Source organism: Tiliqua scincoides, chromosome 1 (assembly GCF_035046505.1).
Source record: "Tiliqua scincoides isolate rTilSci1 chromosome 1, rTilSci1.hap2, whole genome shotgun sequence".
NCBI classification, from domain to species: Eukaryota; Metazoa; Chordata; class Lepidosauria; order Squamata; family Scincidae; genus Tiliqua; species Tiliqua scincoides.
Window position 1 is genome coordinate 27,232,866 of NC_089821.1, and position 13,121 is coordinate 27,245,986.

A 13,121-nucleotide genomic window follows, 5' to 3' on the forward strand; every position below is an offset into this window, starting at 1 on the left:
CTGATCAACAAGCTGCTGGTCTTCTCCACAGTCAATTAGATATGAAAAGTTCCTTGACCTCATTAATATTTCCCTCGTGGAAGCTGAATCATGAAATTTGGACAACCCAACTAACACAACCCATAGGATAACAAAGATCTCAATCTTTTAATGAAACTAATAATGGAATATATTGGTACATCACTGAGATCAGGCATTTGTGACAAACTGTTGAGTTACTAAGGGAAATAATGTTCCTCCTTTTGTGTATACTGTCATGCCATGGAACTACTTATTCATCCGATCACTATTCACTTGTGAACCCACTGATCCAAAACAAACGTTAAAAAAAAATTTATAAAACTTTCCAGTTACAAAACATCAGCTAAAGAGAGATTAGTAATTGTCAACTATATTCAGACAGCTGACTTGGAATGCCCAATGAGTACCAAAGCATTTTCCATGAAATAAATTATTAATTTATTTATTTATTTTATATATTATTAATTAATAAGCTTTTAGCAAAATTGCAAACATTTTAATAGCAGACTACAGGGCTCTGAAGAAGGCATCTTCCTTCAACATCTCAGCCATTTTTCCAAAAGACACAAATGTGCCAAAAACTGAATAACTAACACAGAATAGAAAAAGAGGAAGCAAACAAGGTTTGTAGCAGTCCTGATGGACAGGGAAAATAGAACATAAAGTTGGAGAACATGTTGCTTGAAAAGGAACTACAGAATTAAATTAGTACTAGAAGCATCGAGAGAAATTTTTGTATTTAAATATTTAAACTGAACTAAAAGTTTCTGATACACCATTTGAATGATTTTTATAATAATCCAGTGAAGGAGATGCATCCAAAAAAGCCATCTTCCCGGTATGTCTCACCATCTTTATTGGAAATAATACCTGCAATACCCAGGACTACATAGCTGCATGTAGAGATGTGCACACTTGTTTCAACCTTGGATCTGGGATCACTAACAGAGCATACAGTAGGTGTTAGCACTGCCTGTTTGAACTACACCAATTACCGCCTGCAGAGGGAGAAAAGAGAAGAGACTGAATTCCCATGGTAAAGAAGGTAAAGGGTGCAAGAGTAAAGAGACTGAATTCTGCAAGGATAGGCTGTGAGCTCTTTTGGGACAGGGAGCCATTTAGATATTTGATTTGTTTCTGTAAACTGCTTTGTGAACTATTTTGTTGAAAAGCAGTATATAAATACCAATACAATTGCAGAGTCTGGATTCAGGATGCTTACACAAAACAAAAACAATAACTGGCAAGTGAATGCTGGATTTACTGGAACAGAAGAACAGACCTAAACAACTTGGGTTCTCTATACAGGGATCCACAACAGCACAATCTTATGAATGTTTACACAAGAACAAATGTAAAGTTGTTCATCAAGGCTTAATCTCAGGAGATTTGACATAGGATTCTAGCCTAGGTCAGCACTCTTCAAACCTCAGGACCACTGCATTAGGGGAAAGCTTTTCCCGTCATGTCCAGAGCTTACTGTTCTGCATAGCATTGTCATATATTTCCTTCAGATCCTGTCAGGAAGTTGTTCTGGCCAGTCACTTCACCCAGAAATTCAGGCACAAAGTCTGCTCAGGCAACAGATCATGGAAGTGGCTCGCCAGATCAACTTCCTGACAGGTTTGGAAGGAAAGACATGATGGTGCCGCAAGGAACGGTAAGCTCCAGACACAAAGAGGATGGGGGTTTGCAGGCACCGGATCCAGCCCATGGACTGGGGTTTGGAGCCTTCTGGCCAAAGTCACTAAAAGAAACCACTGAATCTAAACATATACATGAGACAGAGACTGACAAAAAAACTGCCACACTGTCCTGCAGTCAGTTGGTGCCTGAACCTAACAAGACATTTTTAAGGCGGATGAAAAGTAATGGCTGAGGGGAAAAAAAGGATTTCATAACTGGTGCCAGTGATGAGCTGGCATTCCAAATGAAGATTCAAAATAGTCACTTGATGAACACACTCACACACAGGGTCAGTCCAAGACCTCCAGACACTTGAAGTGGCATGACATATGCCACCACCACCCCCAGAACCTGGTGATGTGCCAACCTCTGCTTATCCCACCTTTTCCTCCCCCTGGAAAAGGGGACGTGGCAGATTAACAACCTAATAATAAAGAATTTATCGTTAGGCATTTCCTACCATACAGCTTTCATATATTATAAAATATGGGTGGCTTACCACATCAGTATTCTACATACAACACCAGTGTTAGGGAGTGTTTCCATGACCCACAAGGCACAGACTACCACCCTAACGATAAAGAACTGAAGCAATGTAATTCGCTTCAATGGTCATACCAAGAAGTGGTATGCTCAGATCAGGGCTACTCTTTTAAGTGTCAGCCAAAGCACAGCACTTGAAGTGCCCTACATATTGAGTAAGTGCCAGATTACTGACTCTTCCTGATCTACACATCAGAAAGAACGCACACATTATTTATTCAATACTTAGTCCCCCTTTCTACCCGAAGGGCACCCAAGGTGGCTGACAACGAAATAAAATACATAAGAGATAATACATAGAACTATAAAAATAGACATAAAACTATAAACCATAAAATACACATTAAAAGCCAGCAGCAGTATATAAACCAATTATCAAAACATTAAATCACTTTCTTAAACTTAAATAAAATAAAATAAAAAGCTCAAGCCAGCACAGTCATCATACCCTCTTACAGGGTGTCAAAGGCTTTCCTAAATAAAAAAAAGTCTTCAGGCCTCACTGGAAGGAGCTATTCTCAGCTTGAAGGGGAAGAAATTCCATAATGCAGCTGCCATGATCAAGAAGTCCTTCTTTCTGGCCACTGTCCCCCAACCTCTCCTAACAGTAGCACAACCAAAGGGACATCTCAGACAAGGTGACCAGACATCCTCTTTTTCCAGGATATGTCCTCTTCTTTAACCTGAAGTATCCTGGAAAATAACTTAAATGTCCTCCTTTTCCCTGTGAGCCAGCCCCAGCAGGCAGTACATAGTCTTCTTGTAATTAATGAATATATGTATGTATACATGCGTGTTTGTGTGTATAATAAATATATATCTTCTGGCTGTGACAAAAGTAAAAAATTATGTTTGTAAGTTAGATATAAGTTTGTAAGATTCTTTTTAATATTTTAGATGTTATATTTTGTATTTTAACCTATTTTTTTATTGGCTAATGATAGACGTGGAAAGTCTTCTCCTCCACCAAATTAGGGAAAGAGGACCTTCAGTGGTGTATCTCAGTTTGTCCCCTGCCAGGTATTTTCTTTTAACTTCTCATTGATTTTAATGGAATAATATTGAACCCTGCATGCCCCAAAACAGAAAGTCATGTCAGTCAAATCTGCAGTGAAACTGTATTTCCTGCGTGCCTTTAAGAACCAGTGGGTAGTTGAGTAAGTCCTTTTAGGAAAACTTTTTATTGAAATGTGATGTGAATGTGCCGTACCATAGATAGAGTAACAAAGTGTTTAAATAAACCCCATGAAATCAATATACAAGTGTTTTTGGCTTTTAATTTTGTTGTGCCCTACATGTTTCTTGAATATCCTCTTTTTTGGGGTGCCTGGGCCCCCTTTGGTGGTTAGGACATCTGGTCAAGCTGGTCTCAGATGACCAAAGAGAACGAACTGGGCTGTATGGAAAAAGGCAATCTCTCAATTAAGCTGGCCCCAAGCTGAAAAGATGTGACAGCCACGGGGATCGTGTGAATGTTGCAGGGACGTGCAGTGGGTGGGGAGGGACGTGCAGTGGGTGGAGAGTGGGTGCAGTGGGTGGTGGACGCGCTGTGTGCGTGGGTTGCGAGTAATTGCACACACTTTGAAAAGCGGAGGCGCTTTTCAAAGGACTCTGGTGGGGAGCCTCTGCCTCACCTGCCTTCCCACCCACCACACGTCCCTGGAATGCGTCAGCCACCCCGCCACTCTCCGCAATGCTTCCTCTTTCCTTCCCACTCCCAGGAGTGCCAGAAGCAAAGGGGGCAAGTCAGTGGATGGAGAGGCCACTCCACAAGCTGCCTCCACTGCTCCCATCACTTCTGGCCTCTGCCCCCCCCCCACCAACCCGCTGCCTGAGGCAACCTGCTCAGCCAGCCTCACGCCTGAGCTGGCTGTACACAGGGTGACCCCTCAGTCAACCTAAGGGCGGGCCAGCTCTGCACACCCCCTACAGGGAGACCCCCAGAGCCTGGCAGCCTGCTGAGCTGACCTCACGCCTGGGCCGTCTCTCCCCCCACAGCTGAGGAGGGAGGAGCGTCAGTGGGGGGGTCACCCTGCCCGCGCTGCCCTTCCCGAGGGAGGCTTCGCCCTGCAGGGCGCTCACCGAGGTCCAGCAGGCACGGAGGGAGGGCCTCGGCAGCAGCCGGCCTCCTCACACCGGCTCAGCCCCTCACGGGCCCCCGTCTCGCATGTTGGGGGCGCTGGGGAGGGGGGAAGCACCACAGCTGGCACGCGCCTCCACGCCCCTCCGTCCCGGCCACCAACGGCCGCCGCTTCCGGCTTCCGGCTGCGTATTTCGTCACTTCCTGCGCGCCTGGCGATTGGGGTTCCGCGCGCCCGATCGCCTCCGCCGTGACGCGTGTGGCGGTCTCTGAGGGGGCGGGGCTTCTCGGCCTTCCCCGTTTCCATGGCAACCTCCATGCTTGAGCTTTCTCTTGTCCAGGAGCAGCAGCAGCAGACGCACGAGTTCCAAGGGGCGTTCACGTGTGCGCGCTTCCTGACGGGCGCACACACATGAGCCACCCCCAAGCAGCCACCCCCAAGCATGAGGGTTGCTGGGTTGGGGCGCCTCCCTCACGAGGAAAGGCTGCAGCGCTTGGGGCTCTTCCAGAGCTCCTCTGCTTCACACAGCACCAGAACCAGGGGGCATCCACTCATGTTGAGTGTCTGTGGAACTACTTGCCACAGGATACAGTGGTGGATAGTGGAAAGAGGGACACTCGTTTCTGTCTCACACAACACCAGAACCAGGGGGCATCCGCTCATACTGAGTGTCTGTGGAACTCCTTGCCACAGGATGCAGTGGTGGATTGTGGATAGAGGATCACTCGTTTCCGTCTCACATAACACAAGAACCAGAACATAAGAACACCCCCATTGAATCAGGCCATAGGCCCATCTAGTCCAGCTTCCTGTATCTCACAGCAGCCCACCAAATGCCCCAGGGAGCACACCAGATAACAAGAGACCTGCAAGGCTTTCTGGGAATTGTAGTTAAGAACATAAGAACAGCCCCACTGGATCAGGCCATAGGCCCATCTAGTCCAGCTTCCTGTATCTCACAGCGGCCCACCAAATGCCTCAGGGAGCACACCAGATAACAAGAGACCTCATCCTGGTGCCCTCCCTTGCATCTGGCATTCTGACATAGCCCATTTCTAAAATCAGGAAGTTGCACATACACATCATGGCTTGTAACCCGTAATGGATTTTTCCTCCAGAAACTTGTCCCCTTTTAAAGGCATCCAGGCCAGATGCCGTCAGCAGGGGTCATCCACTCATATTGAGTGTCTGTGGAACTCCTTGGCACAGGATACAGTGGTGGATAGTGGACACTCGTTTCCGTCTCACACAACACCAGAACCAGGGGGCATCCACTCACATTGAGTGTCTGTGGAACTCCTTGCCACAGGATGCAGTGGTGGATTGTGGATAGAGGGAAACTCATTTCCGTCTCACACAACACCAGAACCAGGGGGAATCCACTCATATTGAGTTTCTGTGGAACTCTTTGCCACAGGATTCAGTGGTGGATAGTGAATACTCGTTTCCGTCTCACACAACACCAGAACCAGGGGGCATCCACTCATATTGAGTGTCTGTGGAACTCCTTGGCACAGGATACAGTGGTGGATAGTGGATAGGGGGACACACTTTTCCCTCTCACACAACACCAGAACCAGGGGGCATCCCCTCAAATTGAGTGTCTGTGGAACTCCTTGCTGCAGGATATGGTGATACATGGGTGCTCTTTTCCCTCTCATATCAGAACCAGGGGACATTCACTCAAATTGAGTGTCTGTTTAACTTCTGCCACAGAGTACGGTGATAGATAGGGTGGATAGTGGGATGCTCTTTTCCCTCTCACACAACACCAGAACCAGCGAACATCCACTCAGATTGAATTTCTGTGGACCTCCTTGCCACACGATATGGGGATAGAGTGGATAGGAGGATGTTCTTTTCTCTCTCACACAGCACCAGAACCAGGGGACATCTACTCAAATTGAGTGTTGGGAGAGTTAGGACAGACAAAAAAAAGTTTCTTTACCCAGCATGTCATTTGCCTGTGGAACTCCTTGCCACAGGATGTAGTGATGGCATCTGGCCTAGATGCCTTTAAAAGGGGACTGGACAGATTTCTGGAGGAAAAATCCATCACAGGTTACAAGACATGATGGGTATGTGTAACCTCCTGGTTTTAGAAGTGGGCAACCTCAGGAGGTCAGGTTCAAAAGGAGTGGCACCAAGTCTCCTGCTGTCTTGTGTGCTCGAGGCATCTGGTGGGCCACTGTGAGATACAGGAGACTGTACTAGGTGGGCCTCCTTTGACCTGATCCAGCAGTGCCCTTGTGTTTCTTATGACGTGGCAGGCGCAAGGGAGGGCACCGGGACACAGATCTCTTGTCTTGTGTGCTCCCTGAGGCATCTGGTGGGCCACTGTGAGACACAGGAAGCTGGACTAGATGGACCTTTGGCCTGATCCAGCAGGGCTCTTATGTTAGGAAGAGTCAATAATCTGGCACTCATTCAATATGTTGGTCACTTCAAGTGCTGTGCTAATGGCTGACACTTAAAAGAGTGGCCCTGATCTTCGCATGCCACTCCTTCTTGGTGTGATCACTGAAGCAAATTACAGGTCCAGCCTTGTTATACACGGATTTTTTTATACATGGATTTGACTCAACACGAATGGCCCCTGCAAATGAGAAGGAATGTGCTGATCCCCTGAGAAGGGAAAAAATGTATCCCTTTAAAATCAGTTTAAAAAACTGAACAGTCGTTTAACAATAGCCTCCTTAATGACAGAGAGAGAGGGCAGCTGGCTGACAATCCATCAATCCTTCTCTCTCCAGGCGACCCCTCCCTTCTCCCTGAGCACTGAAAGAGGGTAATTGCTTTGCATTGGGAAAGGGAGGGGCTGAGTGAAGTGCTTGGAGGAGGACTGATTGATGGATTGCCTTCTTAATGACTCTTATCTTACATCACAAAGGTCAGCAAGGCTGTTTTTAAATCACTGGAGCAAAGAAACTTTGTTTTTAAAATTGATTTGCTATTGTGCGTTTTTTGCCATCCACTTAAGTGCTTGGAATGGAACCCACGCGAATAATGAGGCTCTGTTGTTGGCAACCTTCAGTCTCGAGAGACTATGGTATTGCGCTCTGAATGGTGGTTCTGGAACAGCATCTAGTGTGGCTGAAAAGGCTGATTCGGGAGTGACAATCCCTTCCACAACGGGAGCAAGTGCAGTCTGTCCCTGGTCTGTCTCCCTGGCTATGGGCCTTCCTTTTTTGCCTCTTTGCCTCAGTCTGTTGGCCAAGTGTCTCTTCAAACTGGGAAAGGCCATGCTGCACAGCCTGCCTCCAAGCGTGCCGCTCAGAGGCCAGGGTTTCCCACTTGTTGAGGTCCACTCCTAAGGCCTTCAGATCCCTCTTGCAGATGTCCTTGTATTGCAGCTGTGGTCTACCTGTAGGGCGCTACTGTAATCTCAAGGAATACAAGGAAATGTTTCCCTCTCTCTCTCAATATCATTTCAGTATACACCAGTGCCAATGTATTTGTCTTTGTGCTATGTAGGTAGAAGTTCTGATTTTAAAATTATGCTGCAGATAAGGCTAAAGGATTTTTGCCTTCTCTACGCCACCATATAGATAACGTATTACAATATATTTGTATAACATCAGTGGTATGAGAGGGTCTGCTCAACTTGTGATTTCTCAGACAATTGCAGCCATCTCCCCTCATTCCCATCCACCCCATACAATTTTCTCTTTCTCTTCCTCCCTCTCTCTCACTCCCATTCACCCACACATCCTGTCCCCCACCCCACCTCACAATATATGATTTCCAGGCACTCCGTAGTGCTCACATTTTCATATCCTGACTTCATACTTTGAAGTCAGTGAAAGTTAGAAGAAGCAGCTCAGAATCACCCACAAGCTCATAAATGAAATCAGACAATTACTTAGAATGCATATACCACATGGTTTGTATGACTGGCATACATGTGAGTATGGCAGGCAAACAATAGCCAGTGTTCATCTGCAAATATACCCTTCTGGATCCCAGAAGCCCTCAAAGCAAAGGTACTTGTGTGATGACGAAAAGGCAATGTGCATTCATATCCCTCCAACTGTAACTGTTTTAGGGTTGCTAAAGTCTGTTGCTCATACACATCTGCTTTAGGGATAGTTATTCCCCACCATCTGGTTTCTGATTAGGAAATAGGCTATGCCCAAGGAAAAGCACTGCTGCACGCAGTGGAAGCACAAGAAAATCCGGGGATACATGGGGAGGTGTGCATTAAGGAGGTGTGCTTTGTCCTAAATGTTAGGTTTCTGAAAAAACAATGGCAGTACATTTCATGTTAATGCTTCCGTCCTAAACATAAACAAAAGTGTGCCCATGGGGAACTGGCAAGTAACCAATGCTCTTTTTTTATATTGATGGATGATAGGAAAGATTGACCACGCTCACAACGACCACATCCGGCAGCGGTACAGCATCGCTTCAATCGCCGACAAGTTGAGAGAAGCCCGGCTCCAATGGTACGGCCACATTCTACATGCCAACAGCGATACACTGGCGCAGAAGGGCCTTCAGTTGGAGGTCAATGGCAAACAACCAAAGGGTTGACTGAAGCAGCACTGGCTTGACATGCTGCACGGTGACATGAAATCACCCGCCTATACCTGAACGATGCCTGCGATCGAGAGAAATGGAGACTTTGAGCCAAAACAGCTCCCTGAGCCCTGTTGGCACTAAGGGCATAATTATTCGTTGATGCAAATCATGCCCTTTGACTCTGTGCTCCTAGTTCCAGAAAGAGTGAGCTGCCAGCTGAGATCATCTTTTGATTTGCCCATTGTGTTGCCTTCTCTGTTTCCAGGCGGCTTTTCTGTTTCAATTTTATTTCTCATGTCTTACCCTTCCCAGCTATAACATGTGTTATACCAGTTCTAACCTGCTTGGTAGATAACATTCCAAGAGCCTTTCCCTACATATTTGGAAAAATATAAGGTTGTAACATGGAATGCAGCACCAGAGGGCACTGCTGCTCCATTCAGGTCCAGAGATGTATACATGACAGAGAGAGAGGAGAAATAGAGGGCTAAGGAAGATGAGTATTACAGAAGGCTGTAGCAGTTAATCAATTAATTGATTTGATTATACAATTAACTTTGTGATTTGGTTAAAAAAGTATGTCTGATTAATGCAACTATTTTTAATACAAGTTCCTTCTAAAAATGTAGATAATAAGTCTCATTTATTCTGTCTCATGGGGGGGAGGAATTCCTCTTTTAAGATGGTACCTGTTACAATAAATATGTGAATAATTTAAAAATGAGTATTTTTTTTCTTCCTAACTGCTTTATCCATATTCAAAAGTATGTTGATTTATTTCTTGCAGGTTGTCAGAGAAGCCAGGTGTCATTGTCCTTATGTTCCAGGTGCCCAGCTTTAGGGCAGAAGTTTTCTGTTTTCTGTTGCATGGTGCAGAGTTGTCGATCCGCTTGTCGGTTTTCACCCTAAACCCCACGCACCCCGTGAGGTTAAGGGACCGTGGCGAGGCAACACCTTACTGGCTGGGGACTGCCCAGTTTAAGGCAGGTGGTAGCTGCCCAATGAGATGCAATGATGATCACTTGAGAATGGCTCCCTCTCTTGAGACTTTTCGGCGAGGCCTGAAGACCTTGCTGTTTAACCAAGCCTTCTGACTTCATGGCCTTTTTAACATCTTTTATACATCTTTTAGTTGCTTTTTTACAGGCCTGATTCCTCTAAGAACTGCTGTTTTATGCTCTTTTTTATTCTGACTTTTATCTGACTACTGTTTTTATGGGTTCCGCTAATGTGTTTTTAATATGTTTTTATCTGTTTGTGAAACTATGTTTTAATCTGTTTTATATGTTGTTAGCTGCCCTGGGTCCCTTTGGGGAGAAGGGCGGGATAGAAATAAAGTTTTATTATTATTAGTAGTAGTAGTAGTATTAGTATTAGTATTAGTATTAGTATTATCTCTCCCACTGTTGGAAGCAGCCCCTGGCATCACGCTCTACGCCAATCAAGCAAAGACTTATAACCGGTAAACTGCTGCTTCCTGTGTTGTGCCGACGCCGTATGGCGAAGTTGGAGTGTCCTCTCCAGTGCGCGAAGCCTGGATAAAGAAGGTATGGAGGATAGGCTGTTACCCATGCAGCAGATCCCCCCTCTCCATGTCGCTGGAATGGTCCAATGGAAAGGCAGAAGCCAATACGGTTGGTTCCAGCGGCGTTGCAGGAGTTGCCAGAGCGTGACTGTGTACAGCCATGAACTGCCTTAGGGACTCCAGCTCCGGATTTTGCCTCAAGGTTGACTCCTGAAGCCTTTTCCACAAATGGATATAGCCACAAGGCAGTGGAGGTTTGTGGTCAGAGTTTCCTTCTCTTAGATGAGCTGCCTTCCCAGGCTGACGAGTCCCATCTACCCAGTGGCTGTTTGGTCGCCTCTTACGACAAGTACAGCCAAACTGAGGGCCTGTTCTTATCCCCAGCCCCAGGGGATGACGCAGGAGTGGAGGGGCACCTGCTCCAAAGTCCAGCTGAAATGTCTGCGTGACTTCCTCTTTGCCGACGATGCAGCTGTCACTACCCACTCTGCCAAAGATCTCCAGCAGCTCATGGATCGTTTTAGCAAGGCCTGCCAAGATTTTAGACTGACGATCAACCTTAAGAAAACACAGGTCATGGTTCAGGATGTGGACTCACCTCCCTGCATTACAATCTCCACGTGTGAACTGGAGGTTGTCCATGACTTTGTGTACCTTGGCTCAACGATCTCCGACACTCTTTCTCTCGATACCAAGCTAAACAAATGCATCGGTAAAGCAGCTACCACGTTTTCCAGACTCACAAAGAGAGTCTGGTCCAACAAGAAGCTGACGGAACATACCAAGATCCAGGTCTACAGAGCTTGCGTCCTGAGTACACTTCTGTACTGCAGTGAGTCATGGACTATTCGCTCACAACAGAAGAGGAAACTGAACGCTTTCCACGTGCGCTGCCTCCGGCACATCCTCGGCATCACCTGGCAGGACAAAGTTCCAAACAACACAGTCCTGGAACGTGATGGAATCCCTAGCATGTATGCACTGCTGAAATAGAGACGCCTGCGTTGGCTTGGTCATGTTGTGAGAATGGATGATGGCTGGAACCCAAAGGATCTCCTCTATGGAGAACTCGTGCAAGGAAAGCGCCCTACAGGTAGACCACAGCTACAGTACAAGGACATCTGCAAGAGGGATCTGAAGGCCTTAGGAGTGGACCTCAACAAGTGGGAAACCCTGGCCTCTGAGCGGCACGCTTGGAGGCAGGCTGTGCAGCATGGCCTTTCCCAGTTTGAAGAGACACTTGGCCAACAGACTGAGGCAAAGAGGCAAAGAAGGAAGGCCCATAGCCAGGGAGACAGACCAGGGACAGACTGCACTTGCTCCCGTTGTGGAAGGGATTGTCACTCCCGAATCGGCCTTTTCAGCCACACTAGACGCTGTTCCAGAACCACCATTCAGAGCGTGATACCATAGTCTCTCGAGACTGAAGGTTGCCAACATGAACATGTTGATTTATGCTTTAGTACCTACCATCTGTAAAAAAAAAAAAAAAAGGGAATAGTGGTGATTTTCATCAAGGACTATGGGGTGTGCAAGTACAAAAAAAACAACACTGCCAAGCCTTAGATTTTAAAGCTGTCACATAAATGGCACAGAGCAGCATCTGGTGATAAGATTCTAACATTCTTTGCTATAAACTGCTTTTCCATGGTCACTTATTCCTACAGGTAACCTACGCTTATTCCTACAGGTAATCTAATTCCAGTTTCCACGAACCTACTTCAGATGTCTGTTGTTGTCCAAGTCTCTGCAAAAAGTTCATTAAAAAAAAAAAAACAACTTTTAGATGCAGACTTAGGGCCCAATCCTACCCAATTTTCCAGTGCTGGTGTAGTTGTGCCAATGGGGTGTGCACTGCATCTAAAGGCCCATGTTCCCATGTTCCCTTACCACAGGGCTGCATTGTGGCTACACTGGAGCTGGAAAGTTGGATAGGATTGGGCCCTAAGTAGCCAAGAAAACAGGCATATGCATAATTAATCGACACAAAATTTGTTCTGGATGGAAAATCTTGTTCTGTTTCATTTTGCATGGACGACTTTTTACAGAGAGAACAACAACAAACTAGCAGGGTTGGTGGGACTGAGGAGCAGCCAGAAAAAAGGGGTCATTGGCTATGTGAATAGGCTTGATTTACACCCATAGACCCCTTTTTTCAACGTTGAGTCAACAGTCCTAGGACTGAAGTGTTAGCATGGCTTGGTCATCTGAAAGCGCTGAAGACAACAGATACTCAGCTTTGAACTTATACCAGTGGCTGATCCTCTGTTGCAGGGCAGTGAAATACTTGCTTCCAAAAGGGCTATGACTTGTCCATGCTTGTATATCGATTGCCCATTTCATGCTTTGGTATTCATTTAATTCAAAATTGCTTTGCTTGGGTGGTCAGTTGCACTCTCCAAGCAGGTTCAAGAAAGCTCAAGTACAGCATGGGAATGTGCACGTTCCCACAGCCATTATTATTGGCAGTGCTCATCTTAACCTTACGTCTTGCTATTTTAAGGAGCATGTTTTCACTGGCTGCCTAGATGTGGATGATGAGATCACTCATTGCATAGCTAAAGTTGGCTCTGCATTTAGTATGTTGTCACATCACCTCTGGAATGAGAGGGTTGTGCAGCTAAGAAGTCTGGGCAAAATGTCCACAGGATATAGGTCGCACTCACAGAACTTGCATATGACTGCAAAATGTAGGCAATGTTGAGTATTGCCACCACGCTAGAAAGTTGATCCATTCTGTGTGT

General features: G+C 46.1%; 1 protein-coding gene across 1 annotated transcript in view; it reads right to left on the reverse strand.

Annotated features, from left to right (window-relative positions):
* The window catches only part of EXT2 (exostosin glycosyltransferase 2), a 111,855-nt gene extending 107,353 nt beyond the window's left edge, over positions 1–4,502 (reverse strand). The window contains exon 1 of the mRNA XM_066636555.1: positions 4,333–4,502. The gene's annotated coding sequence lies outside the window, so the exon portion shown is untranslated. The remainder of the gene's footprint in view (positions 1–4,332) is intronic.
* Positions 4,503–13,121: the final 8,619 nt, after the last annotated feature.